The sequence below is a fragment of the Suricata suricatta genome, chromosome 12 (genome assembly GCF_006229205.1).
Source record: "Suricata suricatta isolate VVHF042 chromosome 12, meerkat_22Aug2017_6uvM2_HiC, whole genome shotgun sequence".
NCBI lineage: Eukaryota > Metazoa > Chordata > Mammalia > Carnivora > Herpestidae > Suricata > Suricata suricatta.
This window is the reverse complement of record NC_043711.1, coordinates 11,371,585-11,377,981: the sequence shown is the minus strand read 5'-3', so window position 1 is coordinate 11,377,981 and position 6,397 is coordinate 11,371,585. Positions and strand designations below refer to the sequence as shown.

Here is a 6,397-nt window from a genome sequence, read left to right as displayed (position 1 = left end):
ATGCTTAACTGAAGGAGCCACCCAGGCACCCCTGAAATATTTTAAAGTAATCTCTACACCCAGTGTGGGGATGGAACTTACAACCAAGGGATCAGAGTTGCGTGCTCACTGAGCCAGCCAGGTGCTCCTCCATTAACCATTTTAAAGTGGACAATGTGCTCGCTCGCTCGCTCGCTCGCTCTCTCTCTCTCTCAAAAAAAAAAAAGTGCCTGGGTGGTTCAGTCGTTAAGGTGGACAACGCAGTGGCATCTGGTAAACTCACAATGTTGGGCAGCCATCACCTATAACTGGTTCTAAGACATTTTCTTCGCCCTAAAAGGAAACTATATCCCCATTCCCAGTAACACCATTCCCCTCCCCCAACCTGTTGTCTCTGGATTTATGTAGTCAGGCTATCTCATGTAGAGGGAACGATACAATACCTCACCTTTACAGTATGACTTCTTTCACGAAGCAAGTTTTTGAGGTTCCTCCGTGCTGTAGCTGGCCGAATAGTATATTTATACCACACTGGTTTATCCAATCATCCAATAATGGACATTTAAGTGGTTTCCACATTTTGACTATTGTGAAAAGTGCTGCTAGGAATATTTTTTTTTTAAGCATGGTGCCCAACACGGGGTTTGAACTCACGACCCTGAGATCAAGACCTGAGTTGAGATCAAGAGTTGAATGCTTAGTGGAGTCCTCAGTTGGAATTGCAGTGCTGCAAACTGTTGGCCAAGGCTGTGGTCTCATGTGAAGGCTTGACTATGGAAGGCTATCCCTTCAATGTTGACAACGTGGTGGTCAGCAGCAGCTGCTGGACTGAGGGAGGGCTTCGGCTCCTTGCTGGCTATTGAACAGAAGCCACCCTCAGCCTCTTGCCATATGGGCCTCTCCTATACAGCAGCTTGCTTCATCAACATGTGCAAGCTGAGAAAGCAAAAGAGATGAAGTAAATGAAAGTCGGTCTTCTGTAACCTGAGCATAAAAATGACATCCCATCACTTTTGAGAGAATCTCGTTATTACCAGCAAATCACTAGGTCCAGCCCACACTCAAGGGAAGATTACACAAGGATGTGAATACCAGAAGGTGGGGAACCATGGGGGCCATCTCTGAAAGTTGTCTATCACATAATTCTATCAAATCCAGATATGGATGCTGTTCTAATACACAAAGTAGAGAACGACCCACTTCTCTTGAAGAAGAGGAACAAGAGAGATGGAGGCTTTCAGTCTTGACATGTCCTTACGCTGATAGAGGTGGTTATTCCCACCAAGCTTTAAAGCAGGCCTCCTCATGGAGTCCCTGCTAAAATATGTTCTACCAGGCATCCTTCCCCACATGGCCTGGTTTCAACCATGGTGAAAATCGGTCAAGAAACCTTCCCCTGCTCAGCAAATGCCAAAGAGAATATTTTTAAAGAGTGGAACAGCCTCACTTGGCTTATTGCCACTCGTTCTGGTGCCATGATGATTCCACAGGGCCTTGAACCCTGGGAAACCCAGTGGTTCACGACCGAAATCTTATCAGCCAAGCTTCTTAGCAGCCTCTACAGTTTGTGATCACCAGCATTCTGTGTCTCAAACTGGGAAGTGTCTTATGATGTTGCTTCTTTCCTGGCCATACATTCAGAAGTTGGTGCATTTCCTCATAGGTCTAACAGGACAAACCTAACAGAGGACCATAGGGAGGGGAAGGGGGAAAGAGCTGGGGAGAGTGAGGGACACAAATCATGAGACTATTGAATACTGAAAATGAACCGTGGACTGAAGGGGGAGGGGGAGGGAGGGAAGGGGGTGATGGTCATGGTGGGGGGCCCTTGGGGGGAGAAGCACTGGGTGTTATATGGAAACCAATTTGACAATATTATTAAAAAAAACAGAGAGATTGGTGCATTTCAACCTCATGATCTGCCTTTTCTATTTACTTCCCTCACTGAGGCAGTTTTCTTTACATATATATCATCCATTCTTTACTTAAAAAAAATATAAGCATAACACAAAATGTGCATAAAACACAGGTACAGTTGAATGAATAATTACAAAGTTAATGCACAGAAGAAGCGCAACACTTTTCCTTCACATAAGATGAAAAAGCTCTAGAGACCTCCTATGCAACATTGTGCTTATAGTTAACAGTACCATACGCTTAAAAATGTAATAGGGCCACCGGGCCTGCAGTTGGTAGAGCAGTGACTCTTGATCCTGGAGTCATGAGTTCAGCCCCATGTTGGGCCTAGTTTACGTAAAAAAAAAAAAAAAAAAAAAAAAGAAAGAAAGAAAGAAAAAAAAGAAAAAAAAGTAACAGGGTAGAACTTGTGCAGGTTGATCAGCAGGGCCATGCAAGGTCTTTGATTTGGAAAATACATTTTTAAAAACGGAACAGAATACTGCCACGCCTCAGATACTGGCTGTACCCACCCACTCAGCCCTTCCAGGTCATCCTTTCAGGCAACCACTGGTGATCACTTGCTTTTCTTTACAGATTTATTTCCTCAAAAACTTCAGTCTATTCTTGTTTTAAAAATCAACATAGTGGGGCGCCTGGGTAGCTTAGTCAGTTAGGCGCCGGACTTCAGTTCAGGTCATGATCTCATAGTCTGGGTTCGAGCCCCACATCAGGCTCTGTGCTGACAGCTCAGAGTCTGGAGCCTGCTTTGGATTCTATGTTTTCCTCTGTCTTTCTCTCTTTAATGAACATTTAAAAAAAATCAACATAGCAATGGAACCATCACATAAGCACACAGGCCTTGTTTCTTTGCATTATGTTTGCAAGATTTATCCCTGCTGTCCATGTGGCTGTGGTTGGTTTGTGTTGGTTTTTCATTACATTACAACCTATGCATCCTGCTGGTGAACACCGGGCTTGTCTTCAGGGTGGTGTCTTCAGAACACAGCTGTTCTGAACCTTCTTCAGTCTACCAGTGAATTTCCTAGGGCTTGGAATCAGTAGGCCATGAAGTTCAATGCAGAGCCTGAACTTTACCAGATAAGGCCACATGGTTTTCCAAAATGACTGATCTAGAGGATGAGCAGTATATGAACACTCCCACTGGCATTTTCTTTGACTTGTGTATTTCTTCTTCTTGAGCAGTTTTATCCCAGGTACAACATCCACATTTTGTTTCCACTTTCAAACTTTTATCACTTAAAGATTTTTTTTTTTATATAAACACTATTTAAAAAAAAATTTTTTTATGTTTTATTTATTTATGAGAGAGAGAGAGCTTGAGCAAGGGAGTGTCAGAGAGAGGGGGAGACACAGAATCCAAAGCAGGCTCCAGGTTCTGCGCTAGCTGTCAGCACAGAACCCGACGCGGGGCTCGAACCCACAAACCACGAGATCAAGACCTGAGCCGAAGCCAGATGCTCAACCGACTGAGCCACCCAGGCGCTCCTAAAAAAAATTTTTTTTAAACATGTTTTTGCTTTTGGAGAGGCAGACACAGAGTGTGAGTGGGGAAGGAGCAAGGAGAGAGGGAGACAGAGAATCCAAAGCAGGCTCCAGGCTCTGAGCTGTTTGCACAGAGCCCAACATGTGGCTCAAACTCACATACCGTGAGATCACGACCTGAGCCGAAGTCAGAAGCTCAACTGACTAGGCCACCCAGGAGCCCCATCACTTACTTTTTCGATTGCAATTATATGGCTCTTCACACTAGGTTTCCAGCATCTCATTATTTTGAGAGAGACAGTGAGTGATGTTTGTCAAACACTTCAAAACTAAGCAAACACACAGCAAATACAAATTAATGAAGTACAGACACTAAAAACTACCCGTAGGGCTATCATGCACCTGTTTGTGGCTGACAGAATGGCAGTGCTCTTTTCTGAAGCTTATTTTGTTCCTAATTTAGGAGTTAAACATTGGCAAGCAAACTGGTGGACACATGTTATTACAGATTTGTCAAAACTCACAGACTATACACCATGAAGAGTGAGCCCTAATGTAACTATGGACTTTAGTTAATAATCACATATCCATGTTGGCTCATCGACTCTAACAAATGCACCACACTATGCATGTTAATAATGGGGGAAGTCGAGAGGGGAAGTAAGGCAGTATATGGGAACTCTGGACTTTCCACTCAATTTTAACGTAAACCTAAAACTGCTAAAAAAAATAATAATAATAATAAATTAACCCAAAAAAAAGAAGAATACCTTCTATATAATGGTAAATAAATTTCCTAGAGTTTCGTCTAGAGCAGGGATCAGAAAACTACTGCCTATGGGACAAATCTGGACTGCTGTCAGCATAGCCTTCCAGCAAAGAGTGGTTTTATATTTTTAAAAGGCTGAAAAAAAAAATACTTAGTGGTGCCTGGCTGGCTCAGTACAGCATAAGACTCTTGACCTCAGGGTTTTAAGTTTGAGTCCCGGGTTAGGTGGAAAGATTCTTTTAAAAGATAAAAATCCTAAAAAAAAAGAAAGAAAAAAATAAAAAGAATATTTTGCGATTCCTGAAATCTGCATGAAATTCTAATTTTAGTACCTGTAACGTTTTACTGGGATGAAGCCACACCCATTTGCTTATATATTAACTACCGCTACTTTTTGTGCTATAATGGCAGAGTTTCAAAGATTAGCAATGTTATAGATTGTATGGCCCACAAAGCATAGAACGCTTTTTTTTTTTCCAAATACTGAAAAAAACTGTCAACTCTGGGTCCAGATTGAAGATGCAGCAGTCTTCATGGAATCAGGAGATCTGAGTTCTAAACTGTGTAAATGCGCAGTCTTGGGTGAGTCCCTGGCCATCTGTAGGCCCTAACTATAAATGCCAGAATCTAACTTCATCAGCAAGTTCTCATTTGAAAGTGGGCATGGATTTAGGCCATAACAAGTTGAACACCTCCAGTTTTTCCAAAGCTGATTTGGTTTATAAATTTATCCTTGCTTTTAAGAAAACATTATATAGTTTATTATTTTTTTTACTTTTATTTTTAAGCAATCTCTACACCCAGCATGGGGCTTGAACCCACAACCCCAAGATCAAGAGTCACATGCTCCACCGACTGAGCCAGCCAGGTGCTCCTATTCTTTTTTCTTAAATGTTTATTTATTTTCAGAGAGAGCAAGCTTGTGAGCAGGGCAGGGGAAGAGAGAGAGGGAGAGAAAGAAAATCCCAAACAGGCTCCAGATTGTCAGCACAGAGCCTGATGTGGGCCTTGAGCCCACAAACTATGAGATCATGACCTGAGTGAAAATCTGGAGTCAGACGCTTAACCAACTTAGCTACCCATGCGCCCCAGTGCCCCTATTCTTTAATCTGGAAAAATACTGGCAGGTATGAAAAACAAATGGTAAATGTATAGGATATTCACTGTAATACTATTATGATGAAAAACTAGAAATGAATTAAATGTTAATAGGAGAATGGCTAAATAAATTATAATCAATCCGTACCAGATCAGTCATCAGATAGGTGTCATCTTGGAGTTATCTCCCAATTAGGCAGATCCGGGGTATTCATGTGGAATGGCTTCTAAGATGTATTAAATGAGAAAAAGCATGTTACAAATTAACAAGTGATCTCTTTTATAACAACACAACTATTTCTATATATAGATACATATTGACGCATAAAAAAGTCTAGAAGGTGTATAAAGTTGTGGAATCACTAAGTCGTACACCTGAAACTTACATAACATTGTATGTCAACTATACTTTAAAAAAAGGAGGGAGTACAACTGGCCGGCTCAGAGCATGTGACTCTTGATCTTGAGGCTGTGAGTTCAAGCCCACTACAGTGGGGGTAGAGGTTACTTTAAAAAAATAAATAAAATGTCTCACACACAAAAAAAAAGACCAAACAAAAACCTCTCAAGACCAGTGCTGTCCAATTCAAAGATGTTGCAAGCTGCATATGTAATTTTGTTTTCTCATAGCCCCATTAAAAAAGTAAAAAGAGTGGCACCTGGGTGGTTCAGTCTGTCAAGCATCCAACTCTTGGGGTTCAGCTCAGGCCATGATCTCATGAGTCGTGAGTTCGAGTCTCGCGCCTGACTCTGCACTGACAGGGAGAAGACTGCTTGGGAATCTCTGTCTCCCTCTCTTTCTCTGCCCTTCCCCTGCTCACTCTGTTTCTCTCAGAAATAAATAAATAAGCATTAAAAGTGTAAAAAGACACAGGTCAAAGTAAATTTAATAATATATTTTATTTATCCTCATATATAAACCATTATTTCAGCATATAATCAATATAAAAAATTAAGGAAAGATATTTTACATGGGTTTTTTTCATATTAAATCTTTGAAATGCAACATATATTTTACACTTACAGTGCATCTCAGTTTGGGCCAGCTACATTTCAAGCTCTCAATAGCCTCCCGTGGTCCTATCAGAGAGCACATAATACACATGGAAGTGATAACAGTGGTTATGCTGGTGAGGGAGGGGAAGAGAT

At 41.4% G+C, this 6,397-nt stretch overlaps 1 long non-coding RNA gene across 1 annotated transcript; it reads right to left on the bottom strand.

Moving 5' to 3' along the window:
• LOC115273055 lies at nucleotides 1-5,937 on the bottom strand. The gene is made up of 3 exons (XR_003900637.1): nucleotides 5,908-5,937; nucleotides 5,397-5,475; nucleotides 1-915 (listed from the first exon to the last, which is right to left on the bottom strand). It is a non-coding gene; the product is annotated as an uncharacterized LOC115273055 (long non-coding RNA).
• Nucleotides 5,938-6,397: the final 460 nt, after the last annotated feature.